General features: G+C 38.0%; 1 protein-coding gene across 7 annotated transcripts in view; it reads left to right on the top strand.

Moving 5' to 3' along the window:
• The window catches only part of SLC10A7 (solute carrier family 10 member 7), a 189001-nt gene that overhangs the window by 18095 nt on the left and 148633 nt on the right, over positions 1-22273 (top strand). The gene's annotated exons all lie outside the window — the stretch shown is intronic.

Raw genomic sequence — 22273 nt, 5'->3', positions numbered from 1 at the left:
ATCTCTTTCTTCTTCTCTCTTTAAAATCAATAATTTTTTTTTTTTATAAAAAGGAAATGAGGCCAGATTTCCAAGATAAGTTTAAAAAAAATTATCCAGCTGCTAGCTAGCAGACTCTGGCATAAGATGAGTGCTTGTGTATGGGGATAGCAGTTATTCACTTAAAGAACTACTTAAAAGTGGCTCTTCTGAGTTGAAAGGCCCTACAACTTTGTACTAAGGCACTTTGCTTTGTAGTAGCCTATTCCCCTTTTCCACTGATAGTCCCTCATATAGAAAAGAATACTTCTGAAGAAGGAAAGATAGAAGGTGTTGTCACTTCAATCATCCTTAGGAGTTTGCTTTCTCAGCATCTATTTTAATTTTCATCCATTTTATTAATTTCAAAAATATTTCTTGATCACATGCTATATTCTTTTTAAAAACAGGGTTATTGAAGTATTATTGACATACAATAAACTGCACAAATTTAAGCAATTTAATGTTTTGACATATGTATAATAGTGTATATCTGTGAAATCACAGATAGTGAACATGTCCATTACCCTCAAAAGTTTCCTTGTACCCTTTGGTAATCCTTCCCTCCTGTTTTTCTTAGCACCTCTCTTCCCCTGGCAAACACTGATCTGTTTTCTGTCACTGTGCATTAGTTTGCATTTTCTAGAGTTTTATATAATGGATCATACAGTGTATACTCTTTTTTTCCTGTCTTTTTTTTTTTTACTTAGAATAATTATTTTGAGTTTCATCTATATTGTGTGTATCAATAATATTCCTTTTTATTGCTGAGATGTATTATTTTGTATGGATGTGCCACAATTTGTTTATCCATTCACTTGTTGTTGGACATTCAGGTAGTTTCCACGCTGGAGCTATGGATATTTGTGTACAGATCTTTACATGGACATAAACTTCCAATTCTCTTGGGAATTCTTAGCAGTAGAATGGCTGTTTTAGTACATTTTAACCAAGGGAGGAATCACCAATAAATAGTTATAAATCACTATAAATAGTTTTTGAATTGAACCATTTCTTTTACTATGCAGGCACTCTCCTTTTTACCACAGGTGCATGTTTATCTTTTTAAGAAATTGCCAAAGTATTTTCAAAAGCGGTTGTACCATTTTACATTTCAAGCAGCCGTGTATGAGTTTCCAGTGTTCTACATCTCAGCAATGGTTGGCATTGTCAGTCTTTAATTTCAGCCATTCTGATATGTGTGGAGTGGTATCTCATTGGGGCTTTAATTTAATTTGCATGTTCCAGTGACTAGTGATGGTAAGTGTTATTATCTTTCCACGTGCTTATTTACTATCCATGTCTTTTTTAGTAAAATGTATGTTAAATCTTTTGCTTTTTTTAATTGGGTGTTTCATTTTCTTATTGATGAGATTTGAAAGTTTTATATATTCTGGATCTAATTCCCCCTCATTCGATATAGGCATTGTAAATATTTCCTCCCAGTGTGCGGTTTGTTTTTTTCAATTTCTTACCATAGTCTTGAAGAGCAGGATGTTAGTGGAGGCACTGAAATGAGGTTGGATGCCTTATGCATTTTGAAGGCACAGGATATGCTTATGCATTGGATATGGAATGTGAGAGAAAGCCAGGTGTCAAGAATGACCTCAAGGTTTTTGACTGAGCAGCTAAAAGGATGGAGTTGCTGATATGGAAATGAGTACTGTGAGAGCAGGTTTGGGAGGCATCAGTCTGGTGATAACTAAGAATGCCAAAATCTCGATGGCTACCTGTATAGGTTTATTTCTTGTTCATAGTACATGTCCCATGTGGGTCAGTTGGAATGCCTTTGCTGTCACTAAGGAACCTTGGTTAATGGAGGCTCTATTTCTATGGAACTCACAGCATTTATAGTTGCCACAGCAGGGAAAGAGAGAGATTGGAGAGTCACCAATGGCTTTTCACTGTCTAGGCTGGAAGGGGTACATGGCACTTCTCACATTAAAATGGCCAGAACAAGTCATATAGCTTCACAATGTGTTGCCATTGATGTGCCCCAAATGAGAAGAGAACTGGATGTTGGTGAACACTCATAAAGATGTCATCCATGTGGGTAAAGATCAAGAGTTTGTGTTTATTAAGATACCTATTATGTATCCAAATGAAAATGCCAGAAAGCAATTAGAGATATAGACTTGAGAGTTCAGGTCTAAACTGGAGATATAATTAGAGAGTCAGTGAGTAAATGGTATTTCAAGCCAAGATTGGAGAAGATCACCTGGGAATAGAGCATAGGTAGAAAAGAAACAGGTTCAAGAGCTGAGCTCTGGGACCCTCCATCATTAAGAGGTCATGACAGCGAGGACTAACCAGCAAAGGCAACATCCTATATAATAAAGAAGTAATATGCAAATTGACTCTCATGCCCTCACTTAAGATGGCTGCCCCCATGTGGTCAAAGACGGCCGCCACAAGATGGTCTGCAGGGGAGGGCAGTTGGGGGCGACTGGGCCTGCAGGGGAGGGCAGTTAGAAGAAATTGGGACAGCAAGGGAGAACAGTTAGGTGTCAATCAGGCTGGCAGACAGGCGAGCGGTTGGGAGCAGCAGTCCTGGATTGTGAAAGGGATGTCCCACTGCTGGTTTAGGCCCAATCCCTCCATAGGGGTCCCAGATTGGAAAGGGTGCAGGCTGGGCTGAGGGACACTTCCCCAAGTGCACAAATTTCTCCTAGTAGAAAACATAATTAGAGGAATGGAAAGAAAACAAGAAATCATGGTATCCTGAAACCAGATGATGAAAGTGTTTGAAGGAAGAGGGTATGATCAGCTATGTCAAATTCTGCTGATTAAATGGCATAAGGTGAATTCTGAGAATTGACCCTTGAATCAAGCTACATGAAGGTTACTGGTAACCTTGGCCAGGGTGGTTTTTGTGGAATATGGGGGCAAAAGCTTGTTTGTAGTAGGTTTAAAGGAAAACAGGAAAAGGGAAGAGAGGAATTAAAGATAAGAGTTATAGACATCATTTTGAGGTCTTTGTGATAAAGGGAATAGAGAACTGAGGTTGTATTTAAGTGGGATGTAGGGTTAAGATTTTTCAGTACAGAAATGACCGCATGTTTCTGTCATGCTGGGATCTGTACAGTAGAAAGAGAGCTGGATGACTTTTATTTTTCTCAGCATCCGATAGTGATGACAGGGTAAGTGCTATGAATGTTTGAGATGAGAGGAGAAACATGCCATTACCGCGGAGCTGAGGAGAGTGGGTTAGCTGGGGAGTATGGTAGCATTGCAGGCAGCACTGAGGATCCCGCTGGGATTTAGTCATTCATTTAAAAAGGGAAGCCAGGCATCATGGTTGTGTGTGTTTTCTTAGCATATTTAGCTTTTTGGTGTAGGAATAGAATTGGCAGATAGTTGGAAACCTGGCGTTTCATTATTCCAGCTAATTTTTTCACCTAATAATAGTGAGATAGAGGAGTTATAAGAGTCAGACTGATTCCTGCTTTGATTTTCTATCACTTTGAAATCATTTGAGGAAAGGGTTTCTTTTGTAATATCAGAGACTGGTGTTAAGGGTGTAAATGTGTCATTTATCTTTTTCATTCTAATGTGATTCCCTTAGGAGCCATAAGGCCAAAAAACCTCTTTGTTCTCAAATGACTTTGGCAGAAGTTCAAAGTTCACTAATTTTCTTGTAATTAATATATAGCAATAAAAAGTGTATTTACATGTTCATTCCTCAGTAGATATTTTACTTGCTAATAAGGTTGAGTTTACAAAAATTTCCTTTGTTTTCTAATATCATTGGTTTAGCTTTTTAAATGTGTGTATGGTGAGTCTTCATGACTATCAAGCATTGGGGAGTAAGATGCAACTTTTCACACATATTGAAAATTGAGCTTCAGAAATGAAGCTTGTGAAGTCCAGTTTGGCCGTATTTTCTGATATGAAATGAATAGACTCTTATACTTATGTCAGATTTGTGGAAGAATATGACCAGCAAGTAAAAATAGTAAGTTTAAGTTTAATGTTTTTCTAAAGTAATGTTACAAAGTAACTGAATATAAGCTTTGCTGAAGTAAATTTAAGGGAAGATTAACCTAGTCTGTGGATGAAAAGTGAATTTATTGGTGCATGCAAATGAAAAGTCCAAAAGCTGAATTCAGTGTCAGGTGCCATTGGGTGACGGTTCTGAGTCTACATCTCTTTGATTCACTCTTCTGTCTCCATGCAGCAGCTTTGTTCCCACGAGGTTTCAACACAGTAGGAAAATTGCTGGGCACATTTCCATGTCCTTTCAAACTGACTAGCCTTTGCAGTATTTATGGCTGTAAGAAACCTATCTTTGTTTTTTTAATTTTTGTAAGAAACCTTTATTTTTATTATTGCACTTCGTATTACAAAACTTAACATTTAGTTTATGCTCTCATATATTTACATATACATCTTCAGTATATATACATGTTAGTATATGTCCTCATGTATAAAAGAACATATGTGATTATGTAGCATATTTGTACTTGAATGATTTTGGGGGATGTATTCAGACATAATAGTGTTGTTTGAAATGATTCTCTTGGTTTTATTTTGCACAGTTGTTATATAACTTAGGAAGATATATATATATATATATATATATATATATATATATATATATTCCCCCCCGCCCCCCCCCCCCCCCCCCCCCGGTTACTAATATGCCTTCCATTTTAAAGTTTTTGTTGTTTTTTTTTCTCCATAAAACTATTGATTACCAGAAGGTTTTTGTCATGGGTGGGAAGTGATTGCATCCTTTAAACTCACAGCTTGTCCTTTGGCTAGACATAGCTTTATTACCTTTTGTTGAAGTTATAAAACAATTTCTGTTTTTATAACTTGGGTATTTTTGTTTCAGAGAGCCAACAGAATTTATAGTAACTTCTAACCGCAGAAGGAACTCAATGTACATGCATAACAGTGAAGGCGCTAGGATGCTAGCGTATGCTTTAGGTATTAAAGTGAGACTGTTAAGGGTGTATCTGACTGGCAGTCCTATTTTGTGGCTTTTTAATTTTAAACTACACTTATGTAAATATTGGAAACATAGCTAAATTTTTTTTTTGTGATTGTTATTTTTTTATTCTGGTGTTTTAAATGTAACTTTTCAAAAGTATGCTGTTGACATGGTCTGATTGATGAACATATTAAGAGAGAGAGAGAGAGAGAGAGAGAGAGAGAGAGAGAGAGAGAGAGAGAGAGAGAGAGAGAGAGAGAGAGAGAGAGAGAGAGAGAGAGAGAGAGAAGAGAGATGGAGAAAGACAGATGGAGAGAGAGGGTTTAGGTCTTTTCTCTCTCTCTCTCTCTCTTTTTTTTTTTTTTTACTTTGTCTTAAAAAACCCCCACACAAATTAAATAAAACAGTGAACAATTCTATTTAAATTGAACCAGAGTCCCTAGTTCATGGTGGGGAAGGCTGAGAAGAGGGAGACAGGATGTGGCTGCAAGTGGGAGGCAATTCAGATGAGAGATGTGTAGTGTGGGACGTCTCAGAGGATGAAGAAGACCCTGAAATGGTATAGATACACACTCTCTCTCAGGGCCACAGTTGTGTCCCTCAGGAGCTGGGGTCCTGCTTGCCCTGTGAAACCTGGCAACGAAGACTTCACCTCCTACATCCTGGTCTCCCATTCAAGAAGGTACCAGAGCCTTTGCCAGCCCTGCTCCTCCCTAGCACTTCCCGGGATTCCTTCTCCTTTCTTAAATAATCAAAAAAGTAATAAGACTTGGTGAACCCTAATTTTATTTCTAAATATAAGAAAGTAGATAGGTAAAAATGTTTTCTATTTTTTTACAGCATGGGAGATATAGTATAAGCTCTTATTCTTCCTTTGAAACTATACATTTGTTTGGTTTAAATTTCTATTCCAAATGTAAAGTTCTGTGCTAAAAACTATGATTTCCCCTCTCCCCAAAGCCTTACGAGGTTTAAAACCTAATGGGACTTGCCAAGTAAATAATTGTATTAAAATTTAAGTATTAGTAACTTCTGCCTTGTGGTCACTACCACAGAGATTCCTTTTATAAAAGAAGATTCTTTTTTAAGAAATGGGAAAATCATTTCCCAGAGTTTGTAGAGAAGGTGCTATGTAGTTTTAATGCTACTGTTATAGAGATATTTCATTTTTCTATAACTTTAGCTGCTATTTAATGAAAAAACAAGAAAGGTAGGGTTTGGGAGAAGATGTGTTATCTTCTTTAATTTCAGTAGTTTGTTTGTTTGTTTGTTTGTTTATTTATTTATTTGCAAGCTGAGATAGCAAAGGATTCAGCTAAAAGCCATTGCCTAAAAATAGCCTTATTACCTATTGTTGAAGTTACAAAACAATTTCTGTTTTTATAACTTGGGTATTTTTGTCAGTTTGAGTTCTTAATTCTCAGGTAAAGTTGCAAAGCTGTATAGCTTTGTAAAAATATATGCCTTCAAATATCTGAAGGAAAAAAGAAAGAAAAGCATTAAGAATCAGAATAGATATAAATTAGGGCGAGTTAGGAAGATGTCTCCTGTCATATCTGAAAGTAATATTTTATGCCAAGCTCTATGTTATCTGTGTTTGAGGCTGAGCCTGGTAATTTGAACCATGAAGATAAGGCACCTTGAGCACTAATGCAGCATACTGACTATAGGCATGTTATATATCCTGGCTTGTTTTTTTTTTTTTTTTCCAAAATGGATTCCGTATATCACCTCCACTGGCATTACCTGAGGTGATTAGGGGAAAATATCTTCACCTTAGACCTATCGAATTAGAATGTGTGATGAATGGGCCTCAGTATTCTACTTCTTAAAAAATTATGAAAAAAATAGATCTTTAGCCAACCTGGTATTGCTCTGTGGTTGAGCCTTGACCCATGAACATGTCATCTGTTCGATTCCCAGTGAGGGCACATGCCTGGGTTGTGGGCTCAGCCCCCATTAGGGGGAGTACAGGAGGCCGCAGATCGATGTTTCTAATCTCATCGATGTTCCTATCTCTCTGTCTCTCTCTCTCTCTCTCTGTCTCTCTCTCTCTCTTTCTCAAATCAACAAGAACATAATTTTAAAAAACAGATCTTTAAATACATATACTGGTATATAGTTTAAAGCGTAATAATAATAATAAACACCACTGTCCTCCATCTCACTTTAGAAATAGAATGTGACACTTTGCCTATAGTTAAGCATCCACTTTTTGTAGGCACCATTTTCTACCAGAGAAAATAAATAGGAGAATAAAATCTACAGCCTGCCTTCCAGATCCCTGCATTTAGTATGACATTATACTATTAAAAAATCTGTTTTATGTTGTAAACCTCACAAAAATAGACAAAACAGAGTAGAATGGCTTTAGATTGGCCCATATCATCAAATTGTCGGGGTTTTATTTATTTATTTATTTATTTATTTATTTATTTATTTATATTTATTTAGAAAAAAACAAAATGCACCCCAAGTGAGATCAGCCCCACTCAGTGTGTGGGACAGCCAGGGCTTCAGTTTAGGGACCTGACTGTGCTTCTTGTGGGTATGAGGCTGTCCTCTTGCCTCACTCCGGGTTCGGACAGAGTGCTTCTTTTAATGTAAACACACTTAGCTGGCATTTTGATTATATTTTACTTAGCAGGTTGAAGGTTTTTAGAATTCTTTGATAGTCATGTAAATTCCAAATATGTTTTAAGGAAAGGTCTGATTTCAGGTATAGTAGAAAGGTAACGAGCTAAAAGTGTGTGCGTGCGTGCGTGTGTGTGTGTATGTGTGTGTTTATTTCATCAGTGGGGTTAGTGCCCAAATCTCTTCAAAGACAATTTAAGAATGTCTCCTGAGCAAAGAAAATTATTACATATGGTGAACTCTAAGTCATAGACGAAGGTCATGGCAACTTGAGTGTATTTTTAAAAGATTTCCTGTCTGCTTTGAAAGCAAATGAAGAACTCGGTATTAACTTTAAAGTTACAGCTATGAGATGGTTTTTGCTAGAGGTGAAAGATCAAGTATATCACAGTCCTCATGGAGACACAAGTTCAATTTCTGTCTTATCAGGGAGGCCTGGAACATGTCAGGGTTATTTTGCATTGTCAGTGGGGAGATGATCTTGCCAATGAAGATACGATTCGTTGAAACATTTATAAAGGCATTTAGAGGAGATCTGATCAACAGAGAGAGAGAGAACTGAGAGTGAGATGGAAATCTGATCTGTCAGTCACTTGTCATCTTCAGCAATCACTTAGCCTTTCTGGGCCTCACCCATCTCCTCTGCTAAATGGGGCCGTTACTGCTTTTGCTTGCATTGGAAGTTCAATGGCGTCTTGGATGAACCTTGTATCTGAGAAAGGCTGGCAGTGTTGAGCCCTCTTGCAAGCCTGCTGGCAGATGTACGCTGTTTACCCTCTGGGCTCCAGTGCTATCTGGGAAATGATAACAGATTTTTCTCTTTGGCAGCAGCATGACATGCCCCATCCCCTCTCTTCTTCCATATCTACCTTTTAACTTCAGTCTCATCTTCTGAGTTGGGTTAGCACTCTTAGGATCACTAGAAAGAGTTGAGTGTGTTTGTTTTAACTGCTGTAAGACTTGTGTGAAATATACCTAGATTTCCCAAGATTTCTGTGTGTTGATTTAGAAGCCTTTCTTTTAATCCTTTCTTGCCTCTCACATTGTCTTCCGTTTCTATCAATTTAACCAAGAGTGTCTTCTTGATGCTTGGCAGTGATTTCCGTTCACCAAAGCCAGTGGCCAGTTCTCAGTTCTCATCCTCCGTGACCCAGCTGCAGCCTCTGACCCATGGCTACTCGCCCCCAATGTCCTATGTCTCTCCTCACCCCTTTTCTTCTTGACTGACTCCTTTCCCACCCCAATGGGAGCCTCTTCCAGGGGCCTGATCTTGCAACACCATGTTTAGCATCGCCAGATTTCTGTTTCTGAGGCCTTCTTATCTCTGGAGTTGTAGTCCTTTGATCCCGATTTTTGGGTCCAACTCTGCCACAGACATAGGACCAGTCCTGATCTTGGAGAAGTATTTGGACTATGCAGGTTTACCACACTGTGGCACAATATCACCCCTTTGCTGCCGCACACCTGACACATGTGCCAAAGAATCAAAGCAGGTGTTTTATGCCTTCTTTCACCGTTGCTCACCTGGCTGTCTGAGAAATTCTGCGCATGAGGTAAATCATGTTTGTGTAGTTATACGTAGTTGACGTAAGTAATGTCCAAACTTGTAGAGGATTTTTTTTTTTTTTTTTTTGAGCCAAACTTGACAACAATTGCCGGGAAGCAAAATCGGAACAGATTGAGAAAATACTCCGGAGTATGACAGTTTTGCAGCTTATTTTATACATTAGAATACAGTAGAATAAAAGAAGGAGACATAAGAAGGGTCTATATGAAATCCTTTGATGGTAGATTAAGGGCACAGGAGAGAGCAAAGTGGAGAAATTTCTGGGACTGGATAAAAAGTCAAAATGGACACATGCTTCCTTTACATTGGTGGGTACAGGATAGTTAATCATTATAATTTTCAGCACTCAGAGAGGGTGTGTGGGAGCAAGACAACAATGAGGGGTTCTGTGGTCTCCTGCTCTGGTACCTGCGGTTATGCCTTGAGGGATCGGAAAAGAAAATTACTCTGATATTTAAAAGGTATGTTATTCTAGATACATAAGAACAATGCCTTGGGTTCACTTAAGATGAAAGCTGACCTTTTTCAAGGCAGCCACAGGCCTAGGCCAGGACTACCAGCCATGACTTGCTTTTAGTTAGGAACTTTTATGTTCAGACCGTCCTGTGGTTACTTTCGGTCTGAGTTTGGAAGGCTCACCATGCAGGCCTCCCTCGAGCTTGTCAGGTTGAAGATGTGACCCCTTTCTTTGTCCACATGAACTAATATTTTTTTTAAAGTTTATAATGAGGCAGTCTCTGAAAACTGTTTTCTACTTTTGGGGCCCTCCCTTATTAAGGACAACAGGGACTGATGTGCCTTAACTCTCACTTGAAGTTACATTAATCCTTGTCAAATAAGCCTTCCTAAGTACTATTGCATGGGTCCTAGGGTGTTGTTAGCATGCATTTATTCTTTCTGTTCTCCAAAGTTTGGTATTTCCAGTTCTTCAGTAGTTTTAGTTACCCATTACCCTCTGTAAGTTTGCACACTTGCTGTTAAAGGTGGGCTCCCTAGTCACAGTTCCATATGAGAAACGAGAGCTGCATTAACATTAAAGGACCTACCATGTAGTCTATACAGAGAGACATGAATTCCGTTGGTTTGATAGTGTTATCTTTTTGTAGATCAAAATTTAGTTTTTGTTGGAGCCAATTTATGTGGCTCTCTTTAAAATTTTTTAATTTTCAAATTGCGTTTAAATACGACTGAGGGTAAAAAAAAAAAAAAAAAAGTCTGCTTTAAGAAACCGATTGCCTATGGTTGATGAACTTTTACAACTTTAGGCCCAATTCATTAACATTGATTATCAATAGAGAAAGAGGGAAGAAGTTAACTGAGTTTGAAGCTTGTTTGCTAAATGAGCCTTTTACCCTCTGGGGGGAGCCGCTGGTTGACAGAGCCTCTCAGGATGTGAAGAAGCGCTAGTGCTGTTCCACGCTTCCCTAACTTCTGACTGAGAAGGGAAAAGGGGAAAGGGAAAAGGGAACGGCAGGATGCTGGAATGGCTCAGAACTGCAACATCACATAATTCTGGGAAGCACTCTCACCTGTTGTGGGCAAACCTCCACCCTGAGTGAGTTTAGCTAGCTGCTAAACCTGGTAAGAGATGACGGCAATTACAGTAAGCTCTTGCCATCAAAATAATAAGGCTAGCCAGTACTTTTATAGTACTTGATATGTGTCAGTCCTGGTTCCCAGTGCTTTACGTATATTAATTCCTTTTAACAACTGCTTGAGATAGGTACTATTATCATCCCATTTTATAGATGAGAAACTAACACCAAAAAAGGATTAAGGAACTTGTGCAGAGTTATACAGCGAGAAAGAGGAGGAGCTGGATTCTGCTGACAACGCCTGGGTTTCATTGCTGCCAGTCTCCGAGTTAACACGAGGTAGGACAGATGGCACTAAGAGCTCTCCATCTACACATGGCTTGGTGCCCGGACTACCCAGATGAGAAAAATAAAGTTTGACCCCTGAGTAGACCAAAAGGCCAGCAGTTAGGTAAAAAGTGATCCCTAAGGAGTTGTGTGGGCCTTGACTGTTTTACGTGACCGCAAGCCTCCCCTCAGGAAGCTTTGCCTCTCTCCACCAGACTCCTGAGCTGTTTAGCCCTCAGACCCATGCAGCACAGAATATCGTGAGTGTCCGTGTATCTCACTAAGCCTTTCCTTAGAAGGCAAGGAACGTGTCTTATTCACAGTTGAATCCTCTGTGTCTACTGCAGTACTTGACATATAGTGGGACACTAATATGTTTGAATAGATTAATATTTTTGAAAGAATTTGTTTAAATCGAGCCCCATCAGTATCTTGATTTAAATATGCCTTATTAAGGCAATAATTCATACCCATTTTTACTTTGTCCTTTGTTAAAGAGGCTTTTATACAAAAGTCATAAAATTCTATAGAAAAATCAAGATACATACTTGGCTGTCTCATGTAATATTTTTACTTCTCTCAGTTATTCACCCCTATTGTGCTTTGTCTCAGCATCAGCGGCCCCAGCTGTTTACCTGGTGTCGTCCTCCAGAACGGCTGGCATGGTTGCCTGGAGGAAGTAAAAGGCTTCTAATGCTTGGAAGGAAGGAAGATATTGTTACATGGTTGATTTCTTCCTGGAAGGAAAGAAAAGATTTCTATAGGCTGATGCATTTTCAAACCTATCAAATGATGAAAAACATACACAGACATTTTAGTAGCTAAAAATGGGAACTTTAGTCATTTTTCTTTTCCCTTTTATTGGGGATGATCTCAAACTATCTAGTCAAGTAAATTTCTCATATAGGAAAAATGATTTTTGACATTAGAAGTTATTAGTAAATACCTGATTTTTAAAAAAATAAATAATGAGATAAATTTTCCTTATTTAAAATAAATAGTGATTTTTCCATGGAAGTTTTTAGTATATATATTGTAGAATTAAAATTATATGAGAATGCTTCTTTAGGTCATCTATTATAATAAATAAAATTTAGATTATGTTGCATATCTTATGAAACACTTTTACCTGTATTTTCCTCTTATAACTTTCCAATAATTATATGAAGTAGGTGGGACTGATGTTATATTACCCTGATCTTTATAGTTGGTCAAGTTAGGATTTAGCGGTGAGGTGACTGGATGAAAGTCACACAGCCGGGAAGTGTGGCCTCCTTCTCCAGGACACTTTCACCCCATTATACAGGGTGTCAGATAAAACAGTGTAACTCCAGAAATCAGTCACAGAAGAAAGAATACCTCTTTTGTTGGCTCCTCACTAAAGGTAGATGGCTTAAAAAAAAAAAAAAAGGAAGATGGCTTGAAATTTTTCTAAGAGATGAATGTCAGTGTACTATTAACTTAAACAAATTATTGAGCACTTGAAATTTACAGAGCACTGAGCAAATATTTGAGTGGGGAACTAATGTGTAAAGAGAATCCAACCTAGTCTGCTTCCACAGAGGTTGGCAATGAAAAGGAGGAAATTAGCAGGAGCATGAACAGCAGCTGAGTGTGAATGAGCAAGAGGGTAAGGAGGGGCTGAAGAGGTCCCTAGAGCTTGAGCGAGGACCCAAGTTCTGGTTAGAACAGTGGTCGGCAAACCATGGCTCTTGAGCCACATGCAGCTCTTTGGCTCCTTGAGTGTGGCTCTTCCACAAAATACCATGTGGCCTGGGAGAGTCTATTTTGAAGAAGTGGTGTTAGAAGAAGTTTAAGTTTAAAAAATTTGGTTCTCAAAAGATATTTCAACCATTGTACTATTGATATTTGGCTCTGTGACTAATAATTTGCCGACCACTGGGTTAGAAAGTTAGCTCTTGGAAGAGATAGGATTTCAGGTCCATCTGATGGTTAGGGTAGTTTATAAAAGCCTTCCCAGTGGGGTTCAGATAACAAGATGGTTGGATGATCCAAGAGAATGAGTCTGATTGGGAGGGGTGCTGCTCACAAATTCTGTCCCAGTGTCTAGTCGATGAACAGACTTACCTGCATGTGGAAGTGAAGAGTGCAGGCTGGCCACGGAGGCCATGCATTATGCTGACAAGGTTGTCAGCTGCAAATGTTGCTGCCTTATACTTGGTCAACGGCAGAATTAAAACTTTGCCTTGCCCCATCTATATAATAAAAAAGCCTAAGCGACCATTATGGTGGAACAACTGGTCACTATGATGCTCACTGACCGTCAGGGTGCAGACTCTCAATGCAGGAGCTGCCCCTTCGTGGTCAGTGCACTCCCACAGGGGGTGTGCCACTCAGCCAGGAGCCAGGCTCATGGCTGGCGAGCACAGTAGCGGTGGCGGGAGCCACTCTCGCCTCTGTGGCAACACTAAGGAGAAGTGAGCCGAGCAGTAAGGAGTGAGCAGGCGGGCAGTAAGGAGTGAAGGGTTCCGGACTGTGAGAGGGATGTCTGACTGCCGGCTTAGGCTCAATTCCGGGCCTAAGCTGGCAGACAGACTACCCCCAAGGAGTCCTGGACTGTGAGAGGGTGTAGGCCAGGCTGAGGAACACTTCCCCCTCCCCCTCGCCCCAGAGCACAAATTTCATGCACTGAGCCTCAAGTAGATACATAAAATGTGAGTGGAATAACCAAACACTTGGGTGGTATAGGTGGGTTAGGGGCACAGGTAGGCCAAGCCTGTGTGTCCTACATCATGGCAGCTATAGAGTTAAAAGAAAAGGTCGCTATTGCCCTAGCCATTGGGAGATTTTCCATAACTATCTCAGCAACTTCCATTCTGTGCATGTCTAGAAAGTAAAAGCAAAGCTGAGGTTCCTACTACTCCCCAAACATGAGGGGCCTTTTGTCTTGAATTTGCTTTGGTACCACAGATCCAAACTCCACCACCAAGAAGCCTGTTGTACCCAGGAACACAGCTGCAAGTAGATTTCTTTCTAGCAAATGTTATTCTGGTATCTGAAACTGTAAGACACCATGGACATGGTTTTTCTTTAAATGTCACTCATTTAAATAAAGAAAAAAATTAACTTCAATGTTAGAAACTCTGTTAATAAATACTCACTTTCCTCCCTAAATCCACACCATTGATTAAGTTATAAGATAGCTCCTGGCAATATGTTTATTGTTATCTATTTAAATTATTAAATTAATTTTGTGTAAACATGTAGCAAATTACAAAACATTATACAATTATGTTATTGCTATTAGACAACTACTGGCCTTTTAACAGTTTGTGATTGGAAAGTCTATTGGATATAGTTAATCATGGATAAATTCATCATTGCTCTCTCTATAGCTTATATGCGTGACCTATGGTTTGTACTTGAGTTTCGAATGTTGTATTATTACTTTGGATGTTAGGAGTTAAATGTGATCTTTCCCACTTTGTTTAGTTAGATAATCCTGATTTACACTCTTTTGTTCCTTTTCCTACATTTTTTCCTCAGTAGCAGCAAGAGGTAAGGGTTAGGGTCTTGGAAAATCATAGACTTTAGTCAAAACCTAAAGTTATGCCTGGTCTCCACATTGACTCAGTCTAAGCCAACACAGACTATGAACTCATTGGTAGATGTCTGATTTATTTATTTATTTAGTAATATTTAGTAAGTACTTAATTCATACTTAAGGAAATTCCTTGTGTCTGTCCTTTAATTGGATATTATTTTATCATACTGACCCAATTTAAAATTTTTCTTTCATCATGGTGATTTATTGATAATTCCCATTCTTTTATCTGAATTGTACTAATCAGATACCACTAATAGTAATGAATTTGCTTTTCCTTTTTTGAGAACTCATTTATTTATCTATAATAGTAGTTGCATTTAACTGACTATCCTAGTTAATATGTGTCAGACACCTCTGGTTGCTGTCTAATGTCCATTCTTTCCTCATCTTTAGAACAGAACCCAAACTTTCAGCTGGGTGCACTGCCATGAGCTAAATACCATATGCGCTAGAACTGCCCGGCATTCTAGTGGCCATGTCACCCAGGTGTGTCCTGGGAAGTGTAAATGGAAGTATTATATGTTACAACCAGCACATTTTATTGAAAGTGTGTGGCACAGCTGACATTTTTCTTTCCTCTCTCTGCTTACTGGAATGTTGACTCGATGACTAGAGTAATCTTAGTCCACAAGACAGCCCACTAATGACAGTCGAGTAGCAAGAATAGTCTCTTTTGCCGGAACCGGTTTGGCTCAGTGGTAGAGCATCGGCCTGCAGACTGAAAGGTCCCAGGTTCGATTCCGGTCAAGGGCATGTATCTTGGTTGCGGGCACATCTCCAGTAAGGGGTGTACAAGAGGCAGCTGATTGATGATTCTCTCTCATCGATGTTTCTAACTCTCTATCCCTCTTTCTTCCTCTCTGTAAAAAATCAATAAAATATATTAAAAAAATAAAAAAGAATAGTCTTTTTTTCCCCTTAGAGCCACTATGCCAACCCTGGATCACCAATCTCTGGGCTTCTTTACCTGAAATCAAAGTGAACACCTCTGTGCAAGCTGTTGTTATTTGGTATATTTTCTTTTGTGTTCAGCTAAAGTTAATCACAATTAATATAAAATGTATGAATATAGTTATCAAATAATAGAATATAAAAAAGTATACTGAACACTGGAACTACACTGAATATAATTCAAAATAATGAAATTAAGAAGGCACTTGGAGTGATGAATTAATTCCTGGGTCCATTGTAACCTAATAGTGTATAGTATTGTGAAAAAAACATCTCATTGGTTGTTTTAAATTTTCTACCTCTGTTGATTCTTCTAGAAATTTTGGTTAATATTGAGAAATAGTTTTGTTGCTTAGCAAACTACAGAATTCTGGACATCTAATGGAATTTGGAAACATACTCTCTGGAATCCATTTGCTAATGTGTTCTGGGACTGATTTTTTTTTTTTCTATTTCTTGAATGATAGTGATAAGAATGTATAAATTTAGGTGTGATTGGTGATGCTTCTCACAAACTTTGTGCATCTTTGGTTAAGGAGAGATACTGAAAACAAAGACCTCTGAATTTTCATTATCCACCTGCAGAAATTTTCATCTTTTCTAATTAAAACTCCCTACCTGTTACACAATAACTCCCATTCTTCCCTTCCCCAAAGCCCCTGCAACCAACTTTATTTTCTGTCTATGAATTTGACTATTCTAGAAACCTTATAAAAATCATACAATATTTTTCTTTTTGTGACTGGCTTATTTCTGTAATGTAATTCTTTTATTGGGGAATTCTTTACTTGGGAAATTATTTAATCATAAATAAATAATTATGGCCTAAGATTGCCTTTCTTACATGCATCTTCTGACAATTTTTATCTGCATTGGAAATTATAATGGATATTAACAGAGTATATGGTGTTATGATAAAATAGGGTTTTGGTATCATTAACTTATGAAATACAGTAGAAGGTAGAACTCACTCTATAGTTATGTGTTTTGAATATTGTAAAGATAATTCAAATGTAAAACAAGGACTTTCTTTTAGCTGTAGGTATGTGATGAGCGCATTATATATTTTAGCAATTTGGTGATTTTCTATCTTGTATAAGAATATAAATATTATATTGTACTGTAACATTTGATTTCATATATTACCTGACTGTATTAGGAATAAATGAAATGTGATTTTAGGATAAAACATTAAAGTTCACAAATGAAGCAGCTATCCCACATGGCAAATATTCTATTTGTGTAACAAAAGGTAAATTATTTTTTCTTAGAATGTATAGATTTTGGGATTGAGCAGTAATCCTTAAAAAGGTTTTAAGCTGTTGATGTATTTGTTGCCTTGGGAAATATATTGATGATCTGTGTTACTTCAAAAATAACATTTTGTCCTGACCATATCTGTGTGTTTTAAAGCTTATATCACTTCTTCTTGATCCCTCTTGGTTACCTCAGAGGCACTGTGCAGACGCACACATTAATAAAACCTTTCTGGTAAATCAGTAGCTAAGATTCTTTAAAAAAAAAAAAAAAATCCAGTTGAAAGAAGCAGCAGCATGGGAATTGGCATAATGGGAGGCATGCAACTGTATTTGCAAATTTGAGTCCTTATCCCACAATTTTGGTGTAATCCTTCAGCTAACAATTAAAATCTTTGTTTTATCAGCCATCACCCAACCCTAACAGATGGGTGAAGAATTAATCTGATTTGTATTTTCCCCCACTACTTTCTCCTACACATTACAATATTCTATGATTAACATTCAGTGAATTCTTAAAGATGATTGATGGGCCTTAAAGATATAATATGTACATTTCACTTAAATTATGCCGGAGTACGACCACAGAACAGAAGAGCCCCTAAGACCTCCGTAGAAATTTGAAGACAATTTTGATACTCTCGTCCACTGGAAAAGAAAATCTGCTAATGCCATAATGTTTTTTCCCTTGCCAGGACCTTCCTTGCCTGGTGTCATTTCTTGAGCTCTCCTGGGAGGAGATTAGTCTAAAACAACAAAGTAGCCAGATGTCTGGTTCTGAGAGAGTCCCAGAGGCCAGGCTGCAGTAGGCAACAGAAACCACGTGGGGCTGAAGATCAAAGATACCTGAGAATTACTTATGGGCACATAGTATGTGTCATTCCTGTTACAATATTAACAGTCTGAGGAAATTTGTTTCTCTAATTAACCCTTTTGTTGGAGTAACCTTAAATTTTAGTGACTATTTCCTTTTTTGATATGTGTGCTTTTGAGATGTGCACATACCAAAAAAAAGAGATATGAAAAGGCACTCATGTGCTTGATTGAAATCTCTAGGCTGTTATTCATCCCCCAAATAGATATGCTATCCAGTGTGCAATCCATTATCATGAAAATTGGCCTTATGTTTTGAAGTGAAGATTACAAATCAACAGTCTGGAACTCCGTGGTGTTTGTGTACAAAGAGCTGTTCTTAAAGCTCCAATCCTTACCTTTGAAGTAGTGTTATTTCAACTCTTAACTGCCTCAGAGTGGAGATTTTTAGGTCATAGCTTCCTGGCGTTAAAACGAATTCAGAATAAATCCCAGTGGTGGGAAAGTGGTACCTTATTAATGGTTGACTTCTTTTCACACTGGTGTTATAATGAAATGCTGATTAAAAATTCTTGCTTTCCTTCACCTGTTCGCTTTACAGATCCAGTTTTACATTGTTTCCACATACAAAAAATTTGGAAAATAGGAATACGTTGACTATTTTGAGTTAGTCTTCATCCTAAAGTATAGCTGAATTTATTCCAAAGGATGTGTAAAAATCTGATGATAACTTTTGATGCCTTAGCCTCTAGAGGAGAGAATCAAAAGAGAGAACAAAAGGTTTTGGTTGGCTTTGCCACTTGTTTTTGTGTCTGTTCAGCATCATCACAGAACAACAGGATTGTGCACAGGCCTTACTCCTGCATTCCCGAGATACAATCATAAACCACTGTTATTGAGAGCACGATTAGCCACCTTCAGCAGGGAAGTGCTGCAACACATTCGTTAACATCTAGCCATCTACCCTTGACATAAGAGCTGTAAAAATGTCTTTAAGCCTAATTGGAGATATGTGTTAGCAATAGAGCGCAGAGATTTCATATTCTTTGTGTCGTGGTCAAGGCTTCCTTTAACTCCTTGAGGAAAATGAAGCTCTAGCAGCTGTTCATAAGGATTCATTGACTTATCACTGTTTCTAGACTTCAGTATTGAAGCAAGAATAAAATTGGCTTCTTGCACAAAGAACTGGAGAGCCAACTGAATTTTTCCCCCTGGAGCAGAATTTGTTGTTAATTCAGTGACAAAGGGTGGGTGATCTGTGTTTTCACTCTTACACCTGGGTTCCTGCTACTGGCTACCTGCTGTGAATACTGTGAACACCACTTGTCCATTTCTCACCAGTCTGCTTGTCTGTTTTCTACTTTGAATTCAAGTTGAGTCAGTTGTGACCACTGTACTGTAAATAGTTCTAAGCCCCAGTCAATAGTTTACTTTAAGCAAGTTGTATTTAGAGTAACAAATCGCCTCTTAGTACCACAGTATTATTGTCCATTTCTCACCGGAGGGAATGGGAGTCCAAGTTTCAGGACTAAGGCTCAGTGGTGGAAGTAGCATCCCACTGTGCTGGGGTTTAGGGGTTGTTGTTCTCCTTTTCATGCAATGCCTCACATGCCTTCCCTCTCCCCCTCACTCATAAGACAGTCACCTCACAGACACACACACACACACCCACCCACCCACACACACACACACACACAAAAAATAGGGAGTTGTTAAGGAGAAAACCAAAGGGTAACTTCTCTTTTCATCTTTTATAAGTTGCCAGGGTTGCTGGGCACTAACCTGATAATGTATTCAGCTTGGGTTACTTCATTGGCTGTTGGTGCTCTCTCCCACTTTCCCCCCTCTATCCCCTACCTTCCCCCTTTCCTCTCTTCTCCTCATCTCCTACTCACCTTCAGGAGCATTACTGTCAGTATCATCTCTGGGTGGGGCATCTCTCTCACATCACTATGCACAGGGAATTGTTTAATTATGCTTTTTAAAAAATAGATATTATCAACTTTGAGGACGTGAAGAGCAGTAGTTCTCTATTTTCTGCTTTTTATTTATTTACTCTGTTTTCCTTACTCAGTTTTCTTTGTATATTATCTCACTCTCTGCCCTGTCATTTATTGTTTCTCTTTTCCATTTTTAGTTCATTAATTCTGTTTCAGCATTCTGCCTGTAGCCTTCCAGGATGGGTACTGATTTGAAATAACAGTTAAATTGTAAGAATACGCAACTAAGATCCCTTTTTAAAATTCTTTAATAACTTAATGCAAAATGGTTTAGTACTTGAGTGGGTATTGAGGTAGTAATCTGTAAACTTTGCTGTGATAGAATTATGTGCTAAATAAAAATGTTTATGATATAGATCTAGTTGGCTTTGTTAGAATATGATGGTTCAATATACATTTTAGTTTATCTTAGCTTCAAAAGCTTTGAAGTTAAGTGTCTAACCTTAATTTTTTTTAATCTATGATGATCTGAAAGATTTTAAGAGCTACTTATTTATTTACTTTTTCACTGGGTTGATAAATTTCTTTAGTTCTAGTTTACATGTCTATTTATTCTCTCTCACCTGAGGTTTGGAGTGATGGCCTTGGAACATCTGTTACTGATTAAAATGGTGATCTTGGACTCAAAGTTGCCTGAGAGTCTGAGGTTGCAATGTGATAGAATTAGATCTCAGCAGAGAGGAAGTCCTTTCCTCATCTCTTACCCTTTGAGACCAAATGGAAGGACCTGGAGAGTATCATGCTAAGTGAAATAAGACAGTCAGAGAAAGACAAATATCACATGATCTCACTCATATGTGGAATCTAATTGACAAAATAAACTGATGAGTGGAGTGGGTCCAGAAACATGATAGCATGAATCTCGGAGGGAAGGCGGGAAGGGTGGGTGGGTGGGAGGTAGTCAACCAAAGACCTTGTATGGGTATATATATAAAACCCATGGATGCAGAGAGTGGGGTGGTGAGGGTCTGGGGTGGGGAGCTGAATGGGGGTAAAAAGGGACTTATGTAATATAATACTTTCAACAAAAAAGATTCAAAATATGTTTAAAATTTTTTAAAAATAAAATCATTCCAAAAGTGCTAAAGAAGATAAAATATCTAATGCAATTATGCTAAATGCTATCTATTTTGTTACTAATAACCAATTATTATCAGCAAATAAAAATGTGCCTTAAAACAAACAAGCAAACAAAAAGAATGTTTTTAAATCTATGATGACCTGAAAGATTGTAAGAGCTACTTATTTATTTACTTTTTTATTGGTTTGATAAATATTTTTAGTGCTAATTTACATGTGTTTATTCTCACCTGAGGTCTTGAGTGATGGCCTTGGAACATCTTGTTACTGACCTTCTAACATGACAGAATTAGATCTCAGCAGACGGGAAGTCCTTTCCCCAGTGGCCAATGTGGGGTAGTGAGCTGCTGGAGAGGGCAGTCCTGGAAGGAAAGTTATGCTTTGAGTATAAAAATTATCAGTTCTTGAATTCTTGACTCTTCTTACTCTATTGCTAAAACAAAGATCAACATTTAAAAAAGAAGAAACAGAAAATTAAGCATTGTCATGGACTGTGTCCAATCGGAGCAGTTGACAGAAAAGTGTAGCACTTTTCCTTTTTCATGTAAGATTTACATGATTAAATATGAAATGAAACTACAGCTGATAGATAATCAGACACCTCAGAATGATGTTGGGGAAGCCAGGTTTCCTGAAGATTCAAGGCTTAGTTATTTTAGCCTGGGGATTTTGCCTGGGGAAAAATGTGTGTGCCTCAACAGCTGAAGGGCTATTCAGTAGGAAACAAAGTAAAATGGCATCTATTTTAACGTGTAATTTTGATATTTCATATTTAATCTCATCCTTGGCAGAAATGTCAAAATACACTCGCTGCACACCATCTCTGAAGCCATATCTACACTACCAAATTGAATTGGTGCACAGTGTCCTTCAGAATCAAATTGTTTTCCACAGGGAGGGGAGGGTCCTTTCTGAGCACTTCTCTGAAGGGAAGGGAAGGCTCCGAGTAGGAAAAAAATGAATATGTGGTATATTTTAAATATAGGAAAATATAGCCTAAAGGAACTGCTGCAGGGAGGGGAGGGGGCAGTTTTAAAAATTGGTGTTCCATACTTACACATAATATGGCTTTTTTCACATCACTTGCTATTTCTATTTACTCCCATTTAAATTTAGAGATAATACTTTTCTTCATTTATGGTTAGTTTTCTTTAAATTTTAACCTCATTTAAAATTCAGTAGCTCATGCTAGAAATAATAGTAAGCTCTGCCCTCTATTTCCTTCTCTACCATCCTTTAGAGACCAAATTATTCTAGCTGCATAGTTGTTGTTTAAGTTAAAATCAAGTTCTTATTAATAGAATAGATAGATTTCCATTTTATTTTATTTTATTTATTTTATTTATTTGTTTTTAAAATATTTTATTGATATTTTACAGAGAGGAGGAAGGGATAGAGAGCTAGAAACATCTATGAGAGAGAAACATCTACCAGCTGCCTCTTGCACACCCCCTACCGGGGATGTGCCTGCAACCAATGTACATGCCCTTGACTGGAATCGAACCTGGGACCTTTCAGTCTGCAGACCAACACTCTACCACTGAGCCAAACCGGTTTCGGCTAGATTTCCATTTTATGTAAATGCCTT

This window comes from Pipistrellus kuhlii, unplaced genomic scaffold (assembly GCF_014108245.1).
Source record: "Pipistrellus kuhlii isolate mPipKuh1 unplaced genomic scaffold, mPipKuh1.p scaffold_m20_p_8, whole genome shotgun sequence".
Classification (NCBI taxonomy): domain Eukaryota; kingdom Metazoa; phylum Chordata; class Mammalia; order Chiroptera; family Vespertilionidae; genus Pipistrellus; species Pipistrellus kuhlii.
The sequence above is the reverse complement of the archived record's forward strand: the minus strand, read 5'-3'. Positions and strand labels throughout refer to the sequence as shown.